Source organism: Habropoda laboriosa, unplaced genomic scaffold (assembly GCF_001263275.1).
Source record: "Habropoda laboriosa isolate 0110345459 unplaced genomic scaffold, ASM126327v1 scaffold126, whole genome shotgun sequence".
Lineage (NCBI taxonomy): Eukaryota > Metazoa > Arthropoda > Insecta > Hymenoptera > Apidae > Habropoda > Habropoda laboriosa.
In genome coordinates, this window is record NW_017100288.1 from 444,041 (window position 1) to 458,455 (window position 14,415).

Below are 14,415 nucleotides of genomic sequence, written 5' to 3' on the forward strand. Positions count from 1 at the left end.
TACAAGCCGAAGAAAAATGATACAACACTCCAAGGGCGGTGAAAGGGTTAGTTAAGTCTATCCCGTTTCAACAGCCTCTGTGAGGTTGCATTTTAATTTATGGAAATTTTAATATTCAATCCATATTGAAGGTAAGAAAATGAAAAAGAGTATGAACAGACATTTAGATCAAATTGAAATTTGATGTACTTGTTTTGTTTAAAAAAAGATAAATTGCGTGTACGGATATCGATTGAATCGAAACACGTTTAGGGAGACTTTAAATGAATTGACTAGATCAATCATGTCTCGATGTATTTTTGTAGTTTCTTTTTTCCTTTTTGCCATAAGATTAGTAAGGGAAAATATCGTGTTTGCTATGGACCTACGCAACGTATACTTAAACGATGCAACTGTAACGATGCTTAACATAGCACGAAGGGAAAGAAACCCCACACACTATTCTTCATGTATATCTATATGAAAACTATTTATTTATTTGCCTTATATCAGCGACATGTAAAAAGTAGTAGGTGTCATTCATTTGTTTCTTTTTCTTTTAACGTATTTAGATATATATGTAAACGTCCATTATATAGCTTTATCGTAGATAGAGAAACTTTTCAAACGTCAACGGAAATATGTTCTGTTGACTTCGTAAGGAAAAACACCAATTACGTTAATTAATGTAGAGCCATTGTAGTCTCAGATCAGCGCCGAAATGATGCGCTTTTCAGAACACGTGGCACGACTGAGCGTAACTGTTACATATACTATTGTATATGATTCTAGAGAACACTTTTTGTTGGAAACTTGTTAATAGATATCCAAGCTTTCAGCTTTAAGTCGAATGGTTACCTAGAGGTATGTAGGTAAATTAAGTGTGAAACCCACGATCATAGCGAAAGGATTGAATCGAAATTTAATTAAAATCACCCTGTACTTTTACCAATAATTCTAAATACCTTTGATATCTTCTACTACCGGAATTTATGTACGTTTATAGTTTTCAACGATGAAAGTGAGAGGTTTTTCTTTCACGATACATTCCGATAGAGTGAAAGAATTCGATCGAATTAATTTTATTGAGAGAAGGAAAGGAAAATCGTACTACTTATCCCCGTCTCCTACTGTTCGTTAAATATGTCAGAACTTAATAGAGTGCATCGAGTCTTCTTCTTTTTATTTGCTAAGATAAAAGATATCGCTTTAATGATATATGGCTGTCTGTGTGCCTCATATTATAGAGTGAATGAATCTGCCTATTAACGTTTCTCCGGTCTCACGTTTAGTAATATAAATGTCTTGTATACAACATTCATGGGCAAATTTATGCTAATTGGGCTTAAGAGATTTAAAAAAAAAAACTGTCATCTGCATGTTAACGCGTTCTATGCACGACCGTATCGGTCGTGTAACACTTATTCACGTTAAAAAAAAAAAGGCCTAAGCAGTTGATAGTTGGCGTCGGTCTATAAGCATACCGGTAATTAAAATTTACTGATACGTGAAATACTGAAAAGACAAAATGTAAAACAGCCATGGTTTAGCTTCAAAATGTAGTTAGAAATTTGCTATTATACATATAAATCCGTTAAACAGTTGTCAATTTCTGAACATGCACCAAGTATACATATATAACGTAGCTTTCAATATGAATCACAACCAGGTATAACAAAACGTTAAAACTGTTCCATAAAAATAGATGCACTCCGTTAATTACAACCGTAAACAATTCGAAAAAAGAATAAAAGACGGAAAAATCAGTCTCAGTTACGAATTTTTACCGAATCACACTGTTACGCTACAATAGTCTACGAACAAGTATAAATACGACGATAAACTTGGATTTGTTTTAGCACAAAATTCATAAATAGGTGAGCGTGTGTGTGCGAGAGCGTATGAAAGTAAATATTTCGGTTCAATAGATAATACGTATAAAAATGATTCGTCTAATATAAGGCTAAGAAAAGATTTATTAACTTTGTAAATAGTTTGACTGTATTCATAATTTCTTGTATGTACGTGAGTGCCCACTTATTATTCACAATTGTATATATGCAGTGTATCATCTTTACATTAACTTAATTAACTAATTAATCTCATACAATTTTTAAGTTGCTCCAAATCATTGTGATGCCATGTTACATTCTCACATAGTAGCGAATGCATGATCTTTATATTGTTTTCATTTAATTGGAGAAATTAAACAAACAATTCATCGTACCAAGTATCAAAAAATCATGCAAGAAATGAATATATACAAATTCCTCGTGACAAGAGAAATCAGAAAATTATTTGTAATTTAAAACCTTCTTTATAAAGGATAATCTAAAATGTTGGAAATTCGTTATGTACGGAAACGTGAATGTACGTGTATCTTTAATAATGGTAATCAAATTTACAAGCTGTTATTTAGATTATAAAATGAAATGCAATTTTTATTGTCACGAGGAATCACATGTTCCCCTTCATTGCATAATTTTAAGATACTCGAAATTATGTTCAACCTTGTTTTTTCCTGTATTTTTTTTTAATACAATTACTGTCATTTTTCTCCTAAAATTCATTAAGCTATTTCTTTTATTCATCACATCTACATCCTCCTGATTCCCAATACATATGTACATATATTTCGAAATCGCCTCTGCTTTCCGAAATTCTGTTAATAGTTCCTTTTCAAAACGGCTCACTTGAAAGTGTATGTGTAAATGTAACGCAATTATATTGATCGTCGCTGCATCTATTTTCTATTATATTTTTTCCTCAATTTACTGTTAACAGAATTCTCTTGTAAATTTCGCATAAGCGTATAAGCATACAATTTAAGAAAACGCTAACGCTAACAAAACGATGAGTGAGATAAAAAAAACAGTGAATATGCAACGAAGAACTTAGACTCGGTCGGTTTATTGGATAAAAAAACACTAGGCTATTTCGCTATAGGCGAACAAACTGTGAAGAAAATTGAATTGATTTGATAATTAGATTGATAATAAGATATTTTTGATGTTTTAGCTTTCTATCATTCTTATTACAATAGAAGGTATACATTTGTACATTCAACCAGAGGAATTCAAATATTGTCCTCTACTTTATGTACTCTGAAATCATATAATCATTACTAAAGGCAAACATCTGCTTCATGAGACCATATGTTAATTACTCTACCAAAAACTTAAATTACTATATGCAATGTGGATTATTAAAATGAATTCTTTTATAGTTAACATCATACATTTCTCATCATCATTATGTGTTTAATGTAGTAACAGATGAGAGAAACATATTACATTTTATCAAAATATTAAAAATGAATTTTCATAACCTATTTTTTTCTGGATTCAAAGTCTATTTCATATGTTATATAATTTCAGAATAAAATTATGCTGCTTGCAATTACTGATCTAATTAAAAACCTTGAATTCCTTTTTGATCATAATTCAAAATATAAATTACCTTATGATCTCATAGCAAGTAAGTAGAACAAAAGTTTATTCAGCAATTGCATTAGTGCTAGTATCTCATAAGTAATTACACTAATTTACTTTCAGTTAAGTTAATATTTATAAATATTTCAATTGTATGCAGTTCTTCAATGGCTCTTTCTCAAATTTATCTTATTATCAATAATATTAATTATCTAAAATTAATAGATTAATCTTTTCAACTACATTCTTTGGACTCTGATTAGCCAAATGTAGACTAGCATAGGTAAAAATGTAAAACCGTGTTTTTTCTATCTTTTGCTGAACGTAGGTACTAGCTTTTGAGGAAACAGTCTATAAACAGAAATTGACTCTAAAGCAATCGCTATTAAACTTACTCTTATGATGCAAAGATTTTAACGTCGTGAAACAATCACAACGCTCTTTACTTACCGCATATATTAATACTTCTATGGCGAGGGGTATTTGCTGTTTTAACTATACATTGTACATATATTATACAACAAATTTGACGATCGAACGATTAATCGATCTCTTATTGTATATTTTCGAGAAAAAAAGAAAGATATATGTTTTAAAGCTCGAATCAAAAGCAGCATGAAATACATAAAGTACATGTGCGGAGAAAAAGTGATGCAGTTGCATGTCTCTGAAATTGACAATGCAGAATCGAACGCGTCAAATAACTCTCGCCGAATTTGAATTAACGATGTTTTGAATGTGTTGTTCTAACAAGAAAACAATAAGTAATATCCCTAGCAAATATCGATAAGCATCAAACAAGTAATAATTACTATTAATGTGTTACTGATCTCTTATCGACAACAAAAAAAAAATATATGTGTAATTTAACATTAAATAAATATGATGGTAAGTATTAGAAAGTACCGATAACTGATAATCGCGGTGATCATCGATAATTTGGTCGATACACGTTCAAAGTGTACTCACCAGAGTATTAATTATTGCCATGACAAAAAGGACATATCTACAAGACATTGTATCACTGTTCAAAATGAACAGTAATTCAAATAGTTTACTGGGAAGAGAATGTGAAAGGACAACATGTTGGTTCGAAATGATGTCGATTTCAATTCGATTGTTTTTAACGATGATGTAATTTGTTTGTTTGTTCAGCAGCATGAGATATCGGTAATCAATCGGTAATTACGTGGTCTTTATCAAGAAAGAAAGCAGAGTTTTACGCAGTAAATGACAGCATATAATTGCACGCCGAAATAAAGGTATTAATAATAGTACATGTAACGTATGCATAAATATACACAATATATCATTGTATAATAACAACGTATTTAACAAAATCCACTGATAATTATTCATATAAGAGAGCAATTTGTAATTTACAGGAATTCCCTAATACAAATCAGTTTAATTTGTAAATAATTTTTAACAATAACTAGTACAATTTTCTAGCGTTTCAACAATTAACGTGTTACCAAAATTGCATGTTATTTAAGAAAAGAAAGCATAAAGATACTTTTCGCTACTATATTTGACAGATAAACGAACTTTAAGGTATAGTACATTCAATTACACATCGAACAAATATTTTCGAATTCATTTTTCTCGATCAAAATTACTAGCAATCAAAAATTATATTTTCGTGGAATATTAAAGGGTAAATTCAGAAATAACAGAACCAATTTTAAGGAATTTACATTTTTTAAATGTAAATATTAAATTAGACTAATTACAATATATAAATTGTATATTTTATTGCTGCTTTACACAAACAACAAATTGCATAATTATCGTAACATTAAGTTTTAAAAACCTCTGTGAAAGTTGCACATTAACATTATGTAATTTTTGTAAAAGTATCAACGCGTTAATTACAAAAGCATTACGTTATACAGTCCGAGAAAAAATTATCAGAATTATTCGACAATCTAAATATTAATAATAAATCGAATAATTTTAATAATTGCTGTATTCCTACGTGAAAATGAATTGTTACGCTTTGTTTTTATGAATAAGTTAATAGATTCGAAATATTATTCATGGTACTGACCCTGGATCCATCCCTTAAATAAAATTTTCAACTAAAATAACACGAGAATCATAGCAATCCTGCATAAATAATTGCAATTTTAAGTACTTTATGTAATTGATATAGTGACCCCAGTTTATTATGATATATTTCTTAAAAATCTATAAACATATTTCCTAATGTTTCAGACATTTTTCACTTAAAAAATCATAATAAATAATTCATTATCAATTCACATTACATACTTTCGAAATGTATACTCATGTTATCGTAAAATAGTTACAGTAGAACTGCCAGAAAAATGTATGAATCATCCAAAATAGAATATCAAAACGCTACAGATGTCATGATAACTTATTTAAGGGATTTATCCATCTCTAGTTTATACTTGAAAAATTATAATTGCGAATTGAAATTTATTATATCTCCACGCAAAAAAATATCGAATGGTATTTATATTATATGTATGTGTCTCATCTATAGGACTCTGTACATGTGTAGAACACTATACCACGAAACAAAACTAAGTATACGCGTAACCGCGATTCATATGAAGAACGAAAAACAATTCACTGAGCATATCATTTGTAAGTGAGCGATTACTATAATAACCATTATATTCAATATCCCTTTTCAATTATACACCCTGACGCGAAAAAAAAAATTCCGACAGCTATATTTGAGAAGAAATAAACGTAACACTGTGCTCACGCGTTTAATTGTGCGATTTATTACGTAGCTGGTCATATTTTTCTATGCATATTTTTCTTACTGTGCTGCAACACGCGCCGTTTTAAAGCCACGTGTTTATGTAACGTGATCCACACGCGATTAATATACGTACCTACGATCATTACTTACAGATTATCAGGAAAATATATTTTTCTTCCGTTTGCTCTGCCAGTAACTATTATTGAGTATGTTGAATATTTGTAATATGAGTATGAATTTTTCGATCGAATGTTATTGCTTCTTTTGTAATAGGTGTATGAGAAAGTGAAATAAAAATGTGTTAGAGCCAACTGCATTTCAATAATCATCAAATGATCAAGTAGTAAAAAACTACTACACTGTTTTAGATGAGAATACATATACCATTGCATTCACTGTTTATATGTATGTATTAAATATTCTTAATATTCTGAAATATGTTAATGGTAAATTAACTCTAGTAATTCTAAAAACAGTTTAAATATTCAGTACTCTTTTCTTACTCAAATTTAATACTATAAAAAGGATTTCATTAAAAGTATTACACGTTTTCTATAAATGAAATGTTTGTCTATATTAAAATAAAACCTAATTACTTGCTTATTTATTACTTGATGGTAAAATTACATGATCCTATAGATATTAATACAGTAAGTATTGTTACACATATCTGCTTCTTTCAAAACAAACTTTCAAAAATAACTCTTTTAACTGAAAAATGTAAACCTTTTGACCAAAGTAATTCAAAACATGGCCATTATTTTTCTTATTACAGTACTTGTATAATATATGGAAAGAGTTTTGATTATGAATTGGCTAAAATGTATTTTGCTTATTTGAATTTTGTTGAAACATTCTACAACAAGTAGAGTATATTACTCATATTCAAAAAGTGCTATATGTTGTTGTTATAATAATATGTGGTGTTCTTTATTTCATTTATTTAAAACAATACTGTAGTATTATAATACAATACATTCAAGATGTTGTATATATAGTTTAAATACAATTTATACTTAGGATATAATAATTTTTGTGCGTCATACAAGTACTGATAGTACTAATGTGCTAATTATATGTATAGAAATATAATAATTTACTTTTCTTTGTACTAACTAGTACTAATTATAAGATGCTACTTAATAACCTTATTTAATTTGTTTTATACAATACATTTATTTTATGAATTCATAGTCTAGATGCTGTTGTTGCACTCAAATGTCCCGATACAAAAGTATCACATCCTCCATGTTGTTATTTATATACAGAAAAGTATTCTTAAATATTGACAGGAAAAAGAGAAAGTCATTACCCATAGTCAAAAAGTTCTGTATTAACATTTCTTATAAATCAATTTAATTTTTAGAATATTGATATTGATCGATAGCTTCAAAAACCGTTTGAAACTGTTTCCATTAATGTTTTAATTAAACCTAAATATTTTATAAGTCTTTGAGCAAAGTTCATTAAGCAAACTTTGTTGATATTTCTCGTATATTAATAGAATAATTTGTTCATAATAATAAATTTCAATTGTTATAAGTAAAATTATAATATGAAGATAATGAAAACTAATCTGTCATCGCTACATGAAAACTACATGATCAGAATCGTACGTACCAATGCCTCTCTACATTCTACGCACTCTTGGGTTACGCTCGCCATAGGAGGGCACCACTGGATGAGTTGAAGAGCCGAAAATCGCGATCCCGCAGTAGGTCTTGAAAGAATGCAATACACGGACGTATCGTGGCCGTACGTGCGAGGTCGAGTTGTTCCGTAGCGATTCCGCTTGTACCGATACCTGTAAGCTAGCAATTTCGAATTTTCGTTCATAGTAACGGACGCGCGTACCGTCAAGAAGAAACCAAATCTATATACGGGAATATACGTGACAGTAACAGCAGTGCTAATTATACAACCGTGACTTCGTGCACGTATAGAGAATCGCTAAAGCATTAAGGCCGACAAGAAAAGTGCGTGTCGTGAGTGAATAGAGTGCCTCAACCCTGATCTCCGCGCCCTTCTGAATCGTTGACAGTAGTTGCCGTGATTTCCTGCGAACGATTTTATCGATGACGGGCCGTGGACCGCTTTACGGGGATATAAAAGTGTTGCATGCTGCGTGCTAGGGCGAGAAACAAGGGTCTATATTGTCGCGTTTCAACCATCGAGGTGGGCTGCACCGACGAGACTGTGGACGTTCCTAGATTGGCGGTAAATACACATTTATCAACAGCGTATCCTCTTCGCTCTTTCTCGCTCTTGTGAACTTTGTCTTTTCCTCTGTTACATATTATTACCCTTTATCGTTCTTCATTTGTCTTGTGTGCCTTGTCGAGCGTGATTGAGAACGTGTGATAATTCATGTTCTGTCCCTTCCCGGCCTTTTTTTTTTTTTCTTATCTTCTTTCTTTGGTCGACGCACCGTCTGTGTCTTACCAGTTCGCCCTCTCGCCGGTGTCACGTATTAATATTGATCAGAGGGCCGGTAACCCGGAGGAAGCAATATCGCCTGCGCTTTTCCAAGCACGAAAACTCTAGGCTCCGCCCTGCATCAATTTTCTCTGGTCAAAGGCTCTTTCGGGTCGTGTACGATTCTCCCCGAGGCCTCAGATTACGAAATTCTTCCTTGTTGCACGCATTCGCGGACATTCGCCAGGGTGATTTACGAACGCGTAATAAACGTCAGTAAGCGTCGAGTGGGATCCTCCCATCTTTGGCCACTCGAGAATCGGCATGTCTGCCGCTGAAATCTCCACGAAGGTTAATCCAGATCGCGATGCTTACTTTACAGAGAGCGCCTTTTAGATCGGCGCCGGATGCTGTTCGTAAATTGTCCGCCTGGCTGCATCCGTTGTCTCGCCCAGGGACCGACGATGAATTTACCGATGATAAGGGTATATTCGTGTTGCCGCGGATGTGAAACCGGCTAGATCAAAGATCCTTCCGCGTAACGTACGGAACATCGAGCGTTTTGTCGTGGAAATCGTGCAGTTCCGTTCCCACTTGAAAACCGAGGGACCGCGTTTACTGAATTACATAAGTCAATTAGTCTATTTTCAGATAGCAAAATTCTTAAACGTGCAAGTTATAGACGGTTCACTCGGACGTTGCTTGTGATTTTTTTTCAATATTGCCCGAGTGAGAATTCAATTCGATTGTTGATTGAATATAAATATTTAAAATTTTTTTTTTTTACTTTTAAAAGTAAGTCGTATATGTGGTCAACCGGTGTGTGACATAAATATTTCGTGAAATACATAAATTACGTAGAAAAAAAGCAAATGAATAGATAAGCGAAACGAATTTGCCGAATAATCTGACGCGCAACTTCATGGATCGTTACTGCCAGCCAAATGTGTTCGCACGTGAATATTAGTAACTAGTACGGGCATTTTGTTTGTGACGAACTTCGCGCGAGTCACCCTCGAACTATATGTGCGTAATTCACGACATAGCCGAGCAAACATTCGTCCTAAATGATCTCTAATTACTTATTGTCAATAGAGGATTGTCTTTGCACACGTACAACAATTTACTTGATCGTGTAATTTAAATATTTTAGTTTTTAAAAGATAATACTTTATTACTTCGGATACCTATTATATTATCCATTGTTACTACCTTTTTAATCTAGTGAGTTTCTTTCATTAATACTTTTATACTTAGTGGACATATGTTAATCGCGTACATGTAAACACAGAACGAATTTAAACAAAGTTGCGACCTGTCTTTATGGTAACAGCAAGATGGAATAAGATCGCGTACGAATTCCTCGTCATTCATCGTTTACATGTGTCGTACATGAAATGTTAACCCCCCACCACCGTGCTCGCGTGTTTGTATTGGCGATTCGCATCGTTCGAATTCTGTAGTTACATGTTAACTTCAAAAATTAACATGCCGCGTTTATTTCGATATATAACGTTCACGCAATTTATGCGAAGATTTATAAATACTGCATAGTATAAATATGTACATAACAGTTATTTCTTAAACTGTCAAGGACATAAGCAAGCTGTTTGTATAAAAGTTATCCGCTCGAGGAAGGGAAACACGAATGTAACGAAATTGAATACCTCACGGTCACTTTATCTTTTTCACCGAACCATCTATTATTATTGATTTTATGTTACAGGATATTCACGAGTGAATCTTATGAGTTAAAATGGCATACATTTCTGGCGGATGATTTACGAGACGTTGCCATGAGTATTCGCCATAAATTTGTCACCGTTTTCAGCATGCATCAGTGAATCTCAACTGCTATTTTGAAATTTAGGTTGTTCTATGACACTATTGATATTTAGACTTCAAAATTTGCACGTTATTCAGATGAATTATTACCTAGATTATTATTCTCCTAAATTTGTATTATTTATACGAAGTCAGTCATAAAGTACTTAGAAATATGAAGTGGGACAACTTCATTGTAAAACAAACGATCTCAAATAAAACTGTATTTCTGTTTCTAAATATAATGTAAGTAATTTAATATACATTCAGTTTTTCTTTACTTTTTAACTTGCATCACAAATGAGAACCACTGTTCTAAACTGAAAGCAGTGGCTAATTCGTCGCCAACGTTGATGGTAGTATCTCATACAGTGTTGTTAAAAGCGTGTGTCTAACTCTTGGTACTTGTTAATAAAAAAAATAAATATATAATAAAGATACGATAATAACGTAGTTACAAAATAAACAACGGTACGTGATAAACCGAATAAAAAGAAAAACAAATACAACAGAAAACGAAATTTAATCTTACGACATATGTTAAACATAATTTTAATTGATATTATTTGACAGTATTGCCAATTAAATAATCCAGGTCGTCGAGTTTCGCGCAAACTGCAGTTAACTTCTACAACCATGTCCTTCTAAGTGTAATTTAATTAATTTCTCATTTTATCACCTTGTACATCGCTGCCTGTGACCATAGATATTCCGCTAATTTTAATTAATTTCATTCTCGCTATCAGGCGTGTATCAACTTCTCGAACGGTAATGGAATCGCTGAAAATTCCGCAGGTCGCAAATGAATGAACCGAACAAATGAAATACCGAGCGTTCGCACGGCCATTATTTAACGATTACTTATCGGAGGTGTGGCACGTGAACGTGGTACACGGTAAATTTACACGCCAGGCGACATTTAAATCCCAGGCGTCCGCTTATTTTCGCGCTATGAACGAAGAAGATCCGAAATAAAAGTGGAACGAAAACAGCTGCCTCGCGTTATCTCTCTCTCTGTCTCTCTTCGTGCCGCGGCAGTTCGATTTGAATATTTAATCACGCCCAGATTTTCGAATACATATTCGTGCACGTGCACTAGGTAGGATTTTTCTAAGGCCAGTTCAAGGAGTACAAAGGTTACAAAAAGTCGTGATTCTCTTCCAGGCCTGCGAGACATGTGTTTCGACTTTCGAGAGTGTTAATGCGTTCCGTGCCTTCAAAACGATTTACCAAGGTCACCGTTGACCCAAGCCGTTGTATTAGATGTAGACAGTGTGTTTTTTGTTGACCATTCTCCCTTTGTATTTGGAAGTTACATTAAGCAGACTTTGTTTCGTTATAGAGAAAAGAAAGTATTAGTATTTTGCTTGTTTTACAAAATACTTTACAATACTTAAATAATATTTTCTTTGCTGAATCTCGATTCTATATTTAATTCGATTTACCTGGATTTATTTCGCGGATTGTTTTGAAAATAAATTCCACCAATGAATTTTTCTACTATTCCAGTTCAACTGGAATTTTTTAGCCTTTTGTTATTTCTATCGAACATCAGTGAAAGAATTGTGGAAAAGCGATGCTGCATAAAATTCGTCAGATAATTTCTTCGAAGATGTAGCCTTATGCTGATTCTTTCTTGTACTTCCTTGGATGTTTCCTTTTGTTTTCACAGTCGTGAGAAACGAATTAACGATTCTGTTTAATAGCCACCTATGCACACGTCACTGCTAAATGTAGAAAAAGATTGAAAAGAGTTAATAACGCTTGACGCAAAAGTTCGAATAAAAGGCTATACACTTTAAACTTGGAACTATACCAAACTTTTAATAGGCTAGTAAAATTCTTTGACCTCAAGATTACATAGAGACTACTTTGTAATAGACATTGGAAATAGAATTTTATGGTGATAGGAAAGCTTCCATGCACGTTGTATTTAAGTATTCTACAGAAGCTTTAAATTTAACGTTTCTTCATTTGTTGTTATCAAATAGTTTAAATCATATCGTTAAATTTACCATAGCAATTTTATTCATTTAAAAAATTCTTTATTTTCAATATTTCCACGTGTGACTCATATTTCCCAAAAGTTCGTTTCGGTAATTCGCGATATGTCTTATCGTTCAATTTCGAAACTTGAGTTTTATCTTGCATAACTGAACATGGGAAATTTTCCAAATAACACTTGTTTAAACTTAAAATGTCTTATCTCAAAAAATGCCATCAAACATTTTTCAGTTTTTCTTTAAAAAAAGACACCATCGTTTTGGTACTTTAAAAAATATAAATGGTGTTATTAAAATAATTTAATAAAAGTTTCTCCACTATTTGTCCTGTTGAACAATTTCTCTTTGTTTCCAATAAAACAGCACCAATTTATAAATCATCGTTTTCCATAAACGACGGAGAAAACTTTCCATTTTCCTGCCAACATTGAACCAGAAACACGATCTATTCATTATTCCCGCGTTGTTTGTTGATACACTTCATCGACGATAATCGTAGCGATATATCGAACGAACGATCATCCCATGAGTAGCCTTTTAACCTAGAAATTCCAATATACGGGGTGCCTCAGTTTTTCCCGGTCAAACTTTGCCACACTTTGTCAGTACGTTCTATGGGTATAAGTAAGAAAAAAATACGTAGGTAATTTGAAGCTTCGTTAAAAAGTAATAACAAAAATACAAAATAGAAAGGAATGTTAACGAACTTGCGGTTGCTATGATACAAGACAAGAGGAATGCCACTGGCAAAAGTTGCGATCTCAGATCGTAAATACAGCTTACATAAACAGACTATTCCCATTTTGTATCATAACCTCAAAATCCGTTAACCGTTCTCTTCGTATTTCGTATTATTGTCATAACTTTTTAACAAAGCTTCAAATCACCTATGTTCATATAACATTTTTCTCTTATCTATACCCACAGAACATACTGACGAAGTTTGACAAAATTTGATCGAGAAAAAAATTCGGACACCCGGTACGTGGAACGTGGGCTGAAATCAGTTTTAAAACGGTCCGAAACCATTCGAATCCGATCCTTTCCTCGGGATGAATGATCAGTGAATCAACGGCGGGTTCTTCGAACGCCAGTCCACGATTAATCCGCGCGTAATGACTCACGCGAATTATGAAATTCAGAATGAGCGTGCAATTTAATAAAGAGAAGTGCAACGTCGAGCATAACTTTCGATACCGTAAACGCTAATGAGATTCCTCGTGTTTAATTGATTAAATACGTAACACCGGTGTGTGTATAATTAGTGATATAACTATCTGTAGAAGAAAAGTTCCTCGATTGCGATACATGAATATTGCATTGTTCCGAAGAAATTACAATCCTGATTTCTTGGCGATCGTTTTAATTTTTATTTTTTGCCCGGATGTGTGTTGCTATTTTCGTTTCGTCAGGTGGTTTCACGAACAGAGCTGATTAAAAGAGCGTGGTTTCTGTTCGTGTCAGAAAAATTCTTTGAACAAATTTGGCGCTGGTTGAAGTTCCCCGAAACAAATTGTTTTCGACGTTTCATTGATATACATACTTTTTGCAACTGCGGTTAGGATCGTTAGATACGCAGAATTGACTCATCTAGTATAATATTCTTAGAAGGGAGATTTTTGGCATGGATTTTGTTGTTTACGAAGAAACGCGATTAATATGTAACTGTGAAACCGGAAATGCACTCTCATCGGAAAATTCTTCGAAAACAATTTTCAACTTTACCCATCGATCAACTTTCGCATCCTGAATTATCCAAAGTTATCGATCAATTTTCTGAATTATTGAAAAGACGAATAGTGTAAAGAATATACAGTTCCTTCAATGCGTTATAATCGTTAAATATGCCCCGCTATAAATATTCATGCCACGTAATCTCAATCTACGTTACGATATCCGAGATAGAGGAAGAAAAAAATTCCTCGTTGAGTATTTTACAGCTGGCGAGGAAATTATTTTTAGTTACGTAAACACAATTATAGCATATTTCGAGTGAAATTAGGTAGGAAAGTGTGTATGTTTC

General features: G+C 32.8%; 1 protein-coding gene across 2 annotated transcripts in view; it reads left to right on the forward strand.

Annotated features, from left to right (window-relative positions):
* Window positions 1–7,875: 7,875 nt before the first annotated feature.
* LOC108573737 (TBC1 domain family member 24) overlaps window positions 7,876–14,415 on the forward strand; it is a 52,369-nt gene continuing 45,829 nt past the window's right edge. For both annotated transcript variants that reach the window (XM_017936212.1, XM_017936213.1), the window contains exon 1: window positions 7,876–8,367. The gene's annotated coding sequence lies outside the window, so the exon portion shown is untranslated. The remainder of the gene's footprint in view (window positions 8,368–14,415) is intronic.